The sequence below is a fragment of the Chinchilla lanigera genome, unplaced genomic scaffold, assembly GCF_000276665.1.
Source record: "Chinchilla lanigera isolate Chin_1 unplaced genomic scaffold, ChiLan1.0 scaffold00001, whole genome shotgun sequence".
NCBI lineage: Eukaryota > Metazoa > Chordata > Mammalia > Rodentia > Chinchillidae > Chinchilla > Chinchilla lanigera.
The window spans coordinates 21476309-21490932 of NW_004955402.1; the positions used below are offsets into that span (position 1 = coordinate 21476309).

At 37.3% G+C, this 14624-nt stretch overlaps 1 protein-coding gene across 16 annotated transcripts in view; it reads left to right on the forward strand.

The window, feature by feature from the left end:
* Nucleotides 1-14624, forward strand: part of Dtna (dystrobrevin, alpha) — a 262268-nt gene that overhangs the window by 62187 nt on the left and 185457 nt on the right. For all 16 annotated transcript variants that reach the window (XM_013508483.1, XM_005372772.2, XM_013508451.1 and 13 more), the window contains exon 2: nucleotides 2597-2729. The gene's annotated coding sequence lies outside the window, so the exon portion shown is untranslated. The remainder of the gene's footprint in view (nucleotides 1-2596; nucleotides 2730-14624) is intronic.

Genomic DNA, 14624 nt, shown 5'->3' on the forward strand with positions numbered 1-14624 from the left:
TAGTCAGTTGTAAGATATCCACAGACTAATTCCAATCTGAGCCCTTCTGAAAGTTTCTGAGAGAGCTAGGTAGAGAAGACAGTGCTTTTATTTTATCCCAAGACTTTAAATCTGAACTTCCAGTCACACTGAAAATTCTAGGTTAGCTAGCCTACAATTGAAGTTAGCAGACCTAAATTTTAATAAAAACTTAAAGAGAAAAAGGTAGCACTTCCTGTCCTCCGGCCCAGTGTTCCTGTGAGAATTTTGCTCTGCGATTGTCCAGGAGGCTGCAGCAAGACAGGGAGAGAAGCGTTGGTGGCTTTAGTTCATTGGCAGTTTGGGAGGCAGCCACTGTCAGGTTTGAGTAGAAAAAATTATCTGTATCCAGTTCTGCATACTCTGGCAGTGCCACAGGGAAGAGAAGCCGAGAGTAGTAGAGATGGATCTGTCTCCCAGTTAGACAGCTGCTCTTGATCACTGCCGGTGAGACACAGCCCAAAACGGGGGCCACGCTGTGGTAGAGGAGCAATGGCAAGACTACAGCCAGCTTACCATCAGGATAAGGTGCGAAGGTGCAACTTTATTAAAGTCGTAGATCTCAGTCAAGTTGAGCCACCCTGGGGCACTTCAGTCCAGTGTCTTTGTCACTACCTAATCTCCCTCCTAGTCCACTGCCCTCTGGTGTAACCCAGAGAACCAGGCCAAAAACAACCGTGTAAAGTACCTGTCCCCAGAGTGGTTGACAGATAGAGGAGCGACAACCAGCAACAAGATTTAAAATGCCGCCAGACCAATGCTAAGGGGTTTCTTCCACGATTTTCTATTATCAGGGAGAGCTATATGTCACTTTATCTCTGTACCCATCCTTATATGAAAGAACATGTGTGTGTTTCTCTTTATTTCCTAATTACATGGCTTGGAAAAATGCATTCATCAGGGGCAATCCTTTTAATACATAATTTATTCCCAAATGCATAGCTCTCGTCTAGTCCCAACTCAACTTACTAAAATAACAATAGTGTGTACTTTAAGGAAAAAAAAAAAAATGTGAAAGCCCTACTGCAGTAAAAATAATTTAACTCAAAGATGCCAAATCCATGTATGTACACAAGATATCATCAGAAGAAAAGACTGCTGGGCCTTAATGTTACAGAAAGATTAATTGTGCAGTGAGAAGTTTTTTAGCCCTTTTAAATAAATGTGGTCCTGTACTAATGAACATAACCAAGAACTTCTATTAGAGGAAGAGGAGCTAGTGTCATGGAGGAGGAGCTTGTATTAGAGGAAGAGGAGCTAGTGTCATGGAAGAGGAGCTAGTGTCATAGCTTCTGGAAGTAGCTAAAAGTACAGGATGTCTGAAGTCAGTCATGGAAGCTAAAATAATTATTATGATCATTTGTGACAATCTGGATTTATTGGGAAGAGTTGGGAAGGAAAACATGGGGTTTGAGCAGGGAGCAAACGGCATCTCTCAAGGATCCTTCTATCTGTCCCTTTCCTTGTCATCCTCACTGTGATTGATCCTTCGGATGCCCTCTGCCTTTAACTTCCTGTGTCCCTTTTCCTCCTTTTCCTTCAGCTCAACATGTGAATTCCAGAAATGCAGGTTCCTATTGCTCTCACTCATCTGGCCACTGAGATAGTAACATCCAGGCCGCATACTGAGAGGGAGAAGGATAGGGGAACGCAGAGAGGAAGAGAAGAATGTAAAAAATACTCTAATGATAGGACAGGGTAGATATAGTACCTGGGTACCTCCAGGTAGAGGGAGGGAATCTTCAGCCCTGAAAAGAGCAATGTAAAGCTTCTCTCAGTTCTCATCTGTATATTTTTTCACAAAAAAAAAACCTTGTAAAACAATTTAGCTTTAAGAAACACGAACCAATTTTGTGAACTATTTACTCTTTATGTTATTACAATGCAGCATATTGAATCATATAAATGACCAAAACATGTTAGGTTGCCATTGTTATAGTCAATTTTATGGGCTATCCACCTACAATTCCTTGGGATTAAGGCATTAGAAAATATACTGTCCTCGTGGACTTTGACATCAAAAGTAGTTTCCTTGGCTTTAGCAGAAACAGTGATAACAATATTAAGAAAAAAATGTGCCTACTTGGAAAACAGAAGAGTCTGTGTTCTCCCATGTTTGGGTTCCTAATCAAGTAAAAATAAATAATTATGTTAGAAACCCAAGGTTCCAGTCCACTTTCTGTTACAATCATGGACTGTCTCTTCATCCGTCTAGGCCTGACCATCCTCAACTGTAGTAGGACTTCTAGAATAAAGGTCCAAGCTCTAAATCTTTCTTATAATAAATGAAAACCAAGTTTCTCAGTTCAGTGTCACAGTTATTAATAGTGGATGAAAGAGTTGTAAAATACCATATCATGGTATTTTACAACTAGATATGTCTATCCTGGCTTCCTGTCTCTGTAATAAACATATAACTGGGGCTGGAGATTTAGCTCAGTGGCAAAAGCGCCTGCCTGGCAAGCGCAAGGTCGTGAGTTCAGTTCCCGGTACCGGAGAAAAACCAAAAAAATAAATAAATAAATAAACATATAACTGTGAGTTGGTGAACTAAATAAATGTTTGTTTCTCATTACAGAGATATAGGATTTACCAGACCCTGGATAAAAAAGTACTTGGGAAGTCTTTAAATGACACAATCAACTACCATTTCAAAGAAAAGAAAATAGATGGTTTTGGGAAGTTCATGCTGTTTGGTTACTCAATTTTAGGTAAGTGCGATTAAGACAAAAATTTTAAATGGGCATTGGACCCTGTAAAATATCTTTCTTCTTTGCATGGAAAAAAACAAGGTTAAATATTATTGATGCTTTCTTGCTTTCTACTTTTAATGAGGTGCCAGACAGTGCAAGACTTCATTTCCGTACCTTTTGTCTGTTTATGAGTATCAGAAACCATCTGAACTATCAGTTGTTTAACAGAGATGATCATTGCATCTCTTTCAGATTTCTATTAGGCAAATATTTCACACTTCATTCTGGTCTAATGGTCACTTTATTTTTTAAATATTGAAAATATATCTATTGTCAAACTAATAAGCCAGATTGAGATAAAATCACGTTTTAATGGCATAAGCTGAAGGAAAGTAGGCGATAGTAGTAGCTTAATCATGGGTGAGATAAAGAAAACATTTCAAAAGCTGCCTATTAGAGGATTTTATAACACCTAAACTAAAAGAAGGACATGGTTAACACCAGAAGCACTAATTTTTAAACTGCTATGTACAATTAGGCACATGCGTGCACACACACACACACACACACACACACACAGTGAGCTTTATTTTGCCTAGCTATAAAATGGATAAATATTGTAAGTATATTTTACATCATTGTGTGTGATAGTGTTTCTATACAAGAAAAGGCAGACAACAGCCTAAAAATTAGTGTATAATATTAGTCTGAAATATGTTTTTGACAGTTTTCAGTGGAATAGAGTAATAGAAAAACCGGGTAGTAGTCATATTGAGGAAATTGTGTGGCTTCCCACTTCCTCCTTTAGATCAATTTTCAAAGTGTGTCTTTATTATCTACTTGAAGAATGGTGATATCCAGTACATCAGAATATACCTATGTTCATTTTTTAAAAATACAACTGACATAGCACTGATCATTGTCTAAATCTAGTCTGCAAAGCAAGCATACCTCCTTTAATACTTTTGATTAACTTCAAAATGAAAGTGGGTAGTTCTTTCATTAATTGTAAAGGTATGTAAATTTGGTTTATTGAGATTGGATAGAAAACTAAAATGGAGATTTCGGTAACTTTTCAGGTGTTTGTTAAATGTAGTTCCCAAGAGTAAAATTTAGTGCACTTCAAAAACATCAGCAAATCAGTTTGTCTAGTGTAGCGGTTACTATGGAAGAGAAAATAGCACTGGAAAACTTACTTTCTTATCAATACTCTTCTTTCAGGATTTTCTCTTCTACTTTCTTTGAGGTTTTGTTACTGGGTGGTATTGTAAAGAAAATAAGTGTATGTGTTTTGACCATAAGAGCTGTTCTTCGCCCTGCTCTTACTCTTTTCCAAGGGGACTGATCCCTCCGGACTAGTTTTCCAGCCCCTTGCTGGAAGCTCCTGCCACCTGCTTCCCCAAGTAACCTCGCACTCTGAACTTGGACAACACTGTCTTTTCCCTTTGTCCTTTGAGAATTATGGGTGGTGGTGTCCTTGGCTTTCTGCTGCTTTTAGTCTCTAAACTGATTTACTTTCCACACTTTTGCCTCTCAGTTCTCCCATCATCTGTTTTACTATTTCCCTGGATAAAATTGCATCTTTTTACTTAGAATGTTTTCTCTTGCCTCAGTTGGGTCTTAATTAATCCATCAATGCATCATTAACTTCTTCCAAAATTATTGAAAGAAAAGTGAGCAGGGATTACTTACTTCCCCCAGGAAAACCAAAGATTTCCAGGAAATAATTGAAATTTACATGTAAAGTTGGGGAGGTTCTTTTGTATTTATAAAATGCTTTATATGGAGGCATTAATTATATATGTATGAGACAAGTAAGCATATACCTCTGTGTGTTCTCGTAAAGTGTTTATCAATCAAATTAAGATGTAGTACATTATGCAGTACCCCCGGATGTCTGCCTGATGCCATCTTCTGGTTGATTTTTCCAGAAGAAAACAGTATCCTGGTTTACATTGATATTGACTAGTTTTGCTTGTTTCAATATGTGTTACAGCAGTGGATCAACCCTCTTTTTAAATTAATAAACTTTACATTTTAGAAAAATTTGTGGTTTTCAGCAAAATTTAGCTGAAGATACGGATTTTTCCTATACCTCCCCACACACAGCCTTCCCCACTCTAAACATTCCCCAACAGAGTGGTACATTTGCTACAATCTATGAACCCACACCGGCAGGCCACTGTCACCTGAATTCCAGTTTACATTAAAGTTCACTCTTGGCGATCCACGTTCTATGTGTTCTGACACAGTAATTTCACTGCCATGAAAGTCCTCCCTCCCCCTTAAACCCTGACAACCACCACACCTTTCACTATCTGCATGGTTTTGCCTTTTCCAAAAAGTCATGTAGTTGGAATCTCAGAGTGGAGAGTCTTTTCAGATTGACTTCTTTCACCTAGAAATAAGCATTTAGGTTTCCTCCCTGTCTTTTAATGGCTTGATAATTCATTTCCCTCAAGTGCTGAATAATATGTCATTGCCCGGAAGTATCACATTTTATTTATCTATTCACCTACTGAAGGTGAAGTTGAACAGATATTTCACTTGCTCCCAAGTTTTGCTAATTATGAATAAAGCTGCTATAAATATCTGTGTGAAGCCTTTTTTGAATAATAATTTTTTAGCTTATTTGGGTAAATACTGTCTTCCAAAGTGGTTGCACTATTTTTTTCATTTCCATCAGCAATAAATAAGTATCCTGTTGCTGGACATCTACACTAGAATTTGATGTTGTCAGTGGTTTGGATTTGTGTAGTAGTTGTCTTACTTAGCGATTCCAATGACAGTTATATTGAACATCTTTTCCTATTTTTTTTTTTTTTTTGGTTTGTTTTTTTTCCGGTACCGGGAATCAAACTCACGACCTCACGCTTGCCAGGCAGGTACTGTGCCACTGAGCTAAATCCCCACCCCCTCCTGTGCTTATTTGCCATCTTTTTTGGTGAGATATTTATTCAGGTCTTTGGCTCACTTTTTAATTGTATTATTAATTTCACTTTTTAATTGGATCATTAATTTCCTTGAGTTCTTTTTATATTTTGGAGAACAATGCTTTGTCAGCTAAGTCTTTTGCAAATGTTTTCTCTATTCTATGGTTTATCTCTTCATTTTCTTGAAAGTTGGGGATATTTTACACTGAAAACATTAACATAACTTATTTAAAACAATATTTAAGCTATGCAATTTTGTAGCATAATTAGCTCTTATTAACAAAATCATTGTCAACCATCCCATTCTCCATGTCAAATTAACAGGAAGATTTTTAAAATCTTAATGTGTATATGAAATATAATTTTTATTTTTTATATGTACATTTCATAAACTATAGTATGTATAATATAAGAATTTCTTGAGGCACCAGTCTCCTTCTGCCATTCACATTTAAATCTAGAGTTTCTGATTTATTTTATTATGGAGCTGTCTGTCTGCAGCTGAGAGATCTGATCTCTCTTTTAGTAATGGTTTTTGGTACATATAGAGGCCTTATGATCTGAACATTTCACATTGCCTGTACAAATAAATACAGAGTATGTACAAAATGGACAGAATGGCAGTGTCTCTCTTCCTTGGCAAGTAAACAGTTCACCTGTCACAACAATCCCCTCTACTTTCAAGAGTTTCCTTGGTGCTAAAGTAGATTTTCACTTAATCTTTTTGGTACTTCACTTAGTTATTTTAAATGTAAGCGTTTTGTTAGCTTCATTTCCTTCTGATATATTTATGGAGACATTTTCCTTTTCAATTTTTGCTTAGAGGTTATCACAACTGCTCATCTGTCCATTTTAATGTTCTGTGGTTATTCTCAAGAAGACATGGTGTCCCTTCTACCAACAATTTTCATCTATTCAACCAATGTTAATGTCTAGCCTGCAGTGCCTAATTTAGAATCTTTTCAGACAGTGTGCAAAAGCCATCATGAACACAGTAGAATTACTTGGACCCTTTCATAATCCTGAAGCTAGGAGACACAGGGGATGAGCAGTGTTATGCGGTTTAAAAGGCAGTGAATAACTGATGTTCCCAGAACAAGTCTTCCCCTTAATCAGGTACAGCACTGAAGATTCTAATTATTAACATTTCTCTCCAGTTTATCGAAATTAGACTCCATAAAGTTATACTTTTTTTAAAAAATTACTTTGAGGAGAGAAAAATACATCTATCAATACCATATCATACATAACATGTAAGTCTAATGAGTTTTCCAAGAGGCCTCTAAGGCAAGGGTGCAATCACTGTTTAGAAAGTTTGGTGCATGTAAGGAGGAGCCCACTCACTGACATAAGCTCACTGACTTTATGATGTCACCAGAGTGAAGGGAAACACTTGTTACCAAAGACAACTCAGGCTGGATTGGTCTTACTGACTTATTGGGGCAGAAGAGTAGGAAGAATAGAGGTGTTGGTTCTCACAAAAATGGACACCACTGTGTGGGAGATTGTAAATCACCGTTGCTCAAATAGCGCAGGGAATTGCTTGAACCACAATGAAGTCTGTGGCACTATTGCTGAACAACAGTGTATGATAAGGGGGGACACACTTTTGTAAAGGTGGCAATCATCTTGTATTCATTTTTGTATTTTTGGAAACAAGCACACTGTTGATATCTTCTAGATTATTGGTAAATAAGGGCAAAGGCAAAAAGCAGTACTGGCTACTGCTGAGTTTTTAATTCATGCCAGACATGGTTCTCTCTACACACATAAGCTTCATTTCATAAATAAACACCCTGTGACATAGGCATCATTATCCCCTTTTTAAAATATGTGGCACTGAAAGCTAAATAACCTCCTCAAGGTTCAGTAAGTGGGGGGTAAGCATCTAGATTCAGACAGTTTGGCTTCAGAGCCTGAGACTTAATGATTGTGCTCTACTGCCTCTAATGCAATATAGCCACCAAGTAATTTTAAAACACAGAAGCAACATTTTTATGACTTGAAAATATTATTTCATTCCATAACGCAGCAAGATTAACACACCTTGCACAAATGTTAAACAGCTATGTTTTCAACACAAAATGTTCTTACCCTCTTTTCCTTTTAAAAACCTTACTCCCAAATCAAATTCCTGTATTCAGAGCTGTCATTTTCATTCTTCAATGCTTTACTCTAAAATTAACATTTAACAATTCCATGGCTTCTTTTAGATCACCTACTTAAGAATGTGTAATCTCGAGCAGCAAATTGCATAACTCTCCATTCCTCTGTTCCTCAGTGTCCCTACTTCAAAAAAATCTATGTTGTTTTAAGGATTAGGAAATAAAATCTGGAAGACAACAAAGCCCAGCTCCTAATGCATGGTAGGTACTTAACAGAGCACACAGTGTAATCTTATTACCATTGTGGATTTCCATCTCAAAGCCAGCATTGGTTGCCCCATCAGTCACAGAACAAAATCTGCATCTTATGTCCCCCTCTTTTCATAATGAAGCCACAATGGACCTCTTGAATCTCATTGCTCCTGCTCCTCAGTGGTGGATCTCCACTAGGAGGGCAATCCTTTTCCCTTTTCTAAGCCATGTTCTTCACACCTTTACTGTTGCACATGCTGGTTCTTCCACTCATACTCTCCTCCCATCACACCCCTCTCCGCGTGTCCCTCGTGACATGCACTCTCCAGTGACTCGCAATGTGCTTGTCACCCTTTGAGGCCCATCGCAGCCATTGCTGCTCACTATCTTTTTTAGTCTTCAATTGCAGTGCCTCAAATAGCTATTGCTATCATTTTATTCAGATACAGCAACCAGGGTTCCAAGAGTTTAAGTTTCTCACTAATGATATATTTCTACTAAATAGCAGAAAAAAGAACGTCATGTTTTTCTACTGCAGCAAATTGCCACTCTAAGCGGGGTTACCAATTTAATGCTGTAAGAATATGTATACAGTGTTAGATAGTGTTGGAGTTTGCCATTTAAAATATTTCCTGAAAAGTAAGCTATTTGTAATGCTACACATCTTTTCTCATTGCCAAATAAGTTTACCATTAGGTTGATGCTGAGGTTGGCATCATTTCTGTCCAGAAAAGTTGTAGAACCTATGGTTCTGAGACTCATTTTTGTTAAAATCTCTTTCATTAGTGAAGCATATGTCTGGAAAATTCAATGTCTAAAGCTATAGACTAATAGAATTTGGAAGCTAAATCTTACCTAGAATCAGCACTGAAGCAGAGGTCTTTTTAAGGCAAAAATTTCTCTTTTTTTTTTCTCTTATGGAATATCTGTGAAAGTAGTATTTGTGACTAATTAAAGGGTTTGTTTAAGATACAGAATAAACACTTCCTTAGACATAGTAATACTTCTTAGCACTTCTTAGAAGAGTACATAAATATGTTCTAAATTTTAAAATCATACTCTCTAAATATGAAGGATAGGAATTATAATATATATATATATCAAAAATTTCAAATCCAATCTGACTTTAATTGCTGAAATCGTTATACAGAGAGGATTCCTTCTTTTGTGAAAAATCTCATGGATGCATAAGTAAAGCTTTTGCATTCATATAATGCTGTGCCTTCCTTCTTTCTTTCTTTGTTTCTTTCTCTCTTTCTTTCTTTCTTTCTTTCTTTCTTTCCAAATGTCTATTACACATTTTAAATTCCCTGGCAGGTACTACATTATGCACCTTGGAGCTTGAGAAGAGTAAGATGCAATTATTCCAAGCAGTATCTTAGTTTGATTTATCACACATTACATCTTAGAAGCATAGAATTTAAGCACCATAAAGGATACTTCAGATCAGCTGACCTAAATCACTGATTTTTTCATGTGAGGATATTCAAGCCTAGTGCAAGTAAGGGCAGCCACGGTAATCAGCAGCAAAACACAACTAGGCCCTGAGTCTCTCACCACCCAGCTTCTCTCTGTCACACAATACCCCATATTCTTAGTTTTACTTTCCCCCAGGAGAAGTTTCCAGGTTTAAGGAGATAAAACTGAGAAAAATAAAGTTGATTTTGGCTTTACATATAATGAACAGAAGTAAATTTGATATTGTTTTGGTTACTTTTTTTCTCACTGCTGGGACAAAATATCTGACGCCCAAAATTAAGGAAGGAAAGGTTTATTTCGCTTGCAGTTTGTGGAGGTTTCAATCCGTACTTGGCAGATTATAAGGCAGAGTGGCACATGGCTGAGGGCTGCATCTCAGGGCGGCAGCACACAGCTAAGCCACAAGCACACACCAGGGCAGAATGGGGGAGAAATGTCCTAAACACTCTTTTCCTCTCCCTTACATATGCAAACTATCCACTCCAGGGTGGGTATAGCTCTCATACCCATAATAATCAAACTGTAAAAGCCTGCCCCATGGTCACATGAGGCTTTGGAGGGGACACACAGACATAAACTATAACAGATATTCATCAAATACTTACCAAGAGTTAACTAAATATTGGCTAACTGATGGATATATAGCCCCCCAAAACAGGGATGTCTTCCTGCCTCACATCCTGCTTAGTGTATTATGTGCATGTGAGTGTGTGTATGTGTGTGGGTGGGTGTCTGTGTGTGTTAGTATATGCACAACCCAGCATAAAGATGCTAAACTGCTCTTTAATTTGAATACTAAAATAGTCTAGGCAATAATAGCCATAATGTGGTGCTAAAAATGGCAGCTGAAGTGACTGTACCTGACCCAGGTCACTAAATTAAAGCAGTGTAATCCACAAGCACTTTATGGATTACACTGCAAATACGTGTCTTTGTGTCTTTGGTCTACTGTTTTTATGAAATAACTTGCTTTATACCTATTTTCTGTTTGTTTAAGCATTCCAGAAGTGTAAAGGAATTCTTCACAATTTTGAGTGGCATTGAAGACACTATACATTTATCCAATTCAAAGATAGACACTGGTGTGCAGTGGAGGAAGCATAGGTCTGTGAACATCCTTAAGTTATGTTCTTCACTTATTATGTTTTGTTCATTACTTGCTCCCTTACTTTCCCAGAAGAGTTTTTAAATGTTACTTACTTTTAATAAGTATGATTTTAGAAACTGTGTTATCAGGAGATTGGCTAGAGTGGTATTTTCTTATCAAATTCTGAGGATTATGACGGGCTTTAAACAAAGTTAATAGTAAGGTGATGTAATGTCACTCCATTCATATTAGTGAGAGTTTATTATCTGAGTTTATATTTTAACCATCAACTTTGTAACCTTCAAAATGAGAATTTTAAATCTATCCAACTTACTTTAGCAAAATCTACAACTGTGAATCTGATCATTTCTCTAAGTACCGCGCGCTAACCGATTGCGCCACTGGAGCGTCCGAATCTGATCATTTCAAATCAGCAAAAGAGATAAAAACTAAAGTTCTTAATTCAATTTCTAACAATTCTCCAACAAGCTAGAAATTTTACTGTGTGTGTGTGCTTTCAGATGACTCAGATAAATACTTGCAATATTTTTCTTCTAATCCTACTTAAATATATAAATGGCTGCCTTTCATATGGACGGGTTTGTGTTATTATACCATGCCTTCTTAAGACATCAGTGCCACAGGGTGTTTCTTCTGAAGGTGCAGTTCTTCCCAGAGTAGCTGCACCCACCAAGTACACACATTTAGAGGGAAAAGAGCACTGGTGCACCCCATATACAGTTACATTCTTCCCAGTCAGCCTCAGCACGTGAACCTCTGGCAGCCCCAGTTACAACGCAACAGATGTGGTCTCCACTCAGCTTCTAGACTTCCTTTGCACCCAACGGTCCCATCAGGAGCAAAACAGAGTGTGTCACTGCCTGAATCCTTCGCACATCCCACAGCACTTTGAGTAGTAAGAAAAGTTTGCAGGCATTAATCACAATGGTAAAATTAACCAAATGTAAACATCCCATTCTCTCCCGGGTTTTCCCTTCCTGGAGTACAAGGAGTGAAAGGGCCTAAGAAGCAAAGCTTACAAATCTTCCCAAAACTCAGTTCTTCACAGCAATTTCTTCCATTTAATGGAAAAGGTTCCTTTGATGTTTTCTATAGCATACAGCTCTGAGGCTATTGTGTGTGAGCACCAAAGTTTTTCAGTAAAATGAATCCAATTGCTGAAAGATAGTACAGGCTGTCATATTTTGTGTTCCCTAATAACAAGTAGACTAGTTCAGCTCATAATCCCCTTCTCATAAAAATATTCAGATCTTTTTCGTACTCATACCTTGGGCTCCTGCTTAATGTGTACTAACTACACTAAGCGTTGGTTGCCTGGTAACCTGAGGAGGTGAGTCAGAGCCTGGACCTCATCAGTGAGAGAACTGAAACAATCACATTAGTTTCAGCTGGGTGACCCAAGTCTTTGTTCTGCACTAGCCACACCGGACATTTCTAACCACAGGTGAAACAGTAGCTTTCTTAAAAGTAACGCATCGAATCATAAAAACAAGAATTACCTTTTAACATAATGTCCTTCCCTGTGGCCAGGGTTTGGAGAATAATCCCCGAAGCAACAGGACTACATCCTATTGTCTCTGACATGTTTTTTACAAAACATAGAATGAAAAGTCCACAGGAGTCACACTGTTGAGCAGCTTGTGCAAAGTGTTTGTGATTCTGTTTGTTCAGTTTCACTGGGAAAATGTTTTCTCCATTTCCTGATAGCATTTTACTTCAAAGTTGAATTTTTAAGGATTTTCAAACATATTCCCCATATTTAAAGGTTGTTACTTTCTCAAAAAAGATGTAGAAACAAAGGAAAAAGTGGATCTAAGAAGAGGAGTTTAGCTTGATGAACTTAAAAATACTTGTTAGCTTCTCACATCAGCCACAGCTTGAGGTTCACCCAAAGCCATCTTTTACTGTCTGAGGTATTTGGTCACACAGTGGGCCTTTCAAAGATTCAGGACAGGACAGCACTTCTTACAATTTCTTTTAAAGGCATAAAAATGCATTGCATTCTTCTGAAAGTAGTAATGAATATCATTAAGTTGAAAACAAAAGTAGCATGAAATTTCAAGGGGAAAAATAAGATCTCAAAGAAGTGTCAGCACTGGAAAGTAATTCCGCCCTCAGACCCGTGTCCTTTCTTGGGCTCATCTTCCTAACCCATCAAAATGTCTTAAGATATTCCCTGCAGTGAACACATTGCATGCAGCTTCAAGCTACTTCCTGGAGCCAGGTGGGAAGGCGTTCTAATTTCCCACTGGATAGGTTAGGAAGGTGAGGCCAGAAAGGACGTGGAGGTGAGAACTGAGGGCAGAGTTGCTTTCCAGTGCTGACACTTCTTTGAGATCTTATTTTTCCCCTTGAAAGTTCATGCTGACACTTTGATTGTCATGCCCAGGAGCAGGAATGCTATAAACATCTAGTATAAATAATATACCAGTGTTTCTACTAAGCATAGTGCAGTGCTTAGAACATTCCTCCAAAGGAAAGGATTATCTGGCCCTAAGTATTAATAGTGCCAAAGTTCAGAAACTCTGCTCAGAAATATTAAGAGCTACAATTACTCTGCACTGAGCTACATATTAAGTTTTTTCAATGTATTATCTATTTAATCCTCTCCACCATTCCATTAAAGTAGGTACTACTATCTCCACTTTTAGATGATGAAGCTCAGAAGGTTAAATAACTAGCTGAAGGCCATGCAGTCCATAGGTAATGGGCTCTGAATATGGAAAGAGAGAATAGATGAGACTCCAAAGATTAGTTTCCATCAGGTTACTGTGCTTCTCTCTTTGGAATACCTGAATCAGTTAAAACTCTGTCTCCAAATGGTCCTCGTTAAAACTCATGTGTGTCATCTGAGCATGCTGACTTCATGCTTCATCCTGTCTCAAGTCTAATAAATTGACTGCTTGCTATGAGCCAGAACTAGAGAAGAGAAGAAAGTAGCAAGAAAGGTTTGTAGACATTAAGCACAGTGCTAAGATTGTTAGAAGACAACATTTTCCTACGAATGAAATTTCACTTTGGAAACCTCCTTTTTGGAAGATAATTCTGAGTGTGTGATTTTATTCTATTTTTATCTTTTAAATCAATATATGTTTTAAATACATAATAGTGATGTTTGTTTTGGCCAGCTGGTACATGCACACACGTGTATAGTATCTTAAACTTTCTCATTCACTTTATCCCTATCTCCCTTTACTTTTTCTTTCCAACCTCCTCTGAGATCCATCTCTAAAAAGTCTGCCTTCTTTTTACCTTCCATGTCTCCTTTATTTTACTTACTCATTTATTTATATTTTTGGTTTCTTATAGAAGAGAAATCCAGCAATATTTAACATTCTATGTCTGATTTATTTCACTTATGGTCTCAAATTCCATTCATTATTATGCAAATGACATGATATTCTTCTTCATTACTGGTAATATTCTGTTGTATGTTTATACCACATTTTCTTTCTCCATTCATCTCCTGTTAAGCATCTAGTCTTTTCCCAGACCTTCTGTGTTGTGAATCGCACTGCTATGAACATAGGTACACTTGTATCACTGTAATACGATGCCTTTAACTCCTTGGAGAATATACTTAGGTGTGTCAAGTGGAATTTGATACAGTTGGGTCAAATGGAATTTCTATTTTTAGTTTTTAGTTTTTTGAGGAATCTCTATACTGATTTCCATAGTGGTCAGATTAGGTTAAATTCCCACCAAAAATATAGAAAAGTTTCTTTTCCCCTATAACCTTCTCAGCATTTGTTGCTTTTTGTGTTCTTAATAGCCATGCTCAGATGGAATCTCAGTTGTTTTGATTTGTATTTCCCTAGTGGCTAAACATGATGTACACTTTTTTCACCTACTTATGGACCATTCATGTGTCTTCTTTTGAGAAGTGTCAAAGGTTCATTTGGCTAGTTTTTCATTGGGTCATTTGTTTAGGTAAGTTCATATTTTAGTTCTTTAATATCCTAGATATTAGTCTTCTATTAGAAGAATAGCTGGCAAAATTTTCCCCATTCTATTAGGTATCTTTTTATTGTGTTGA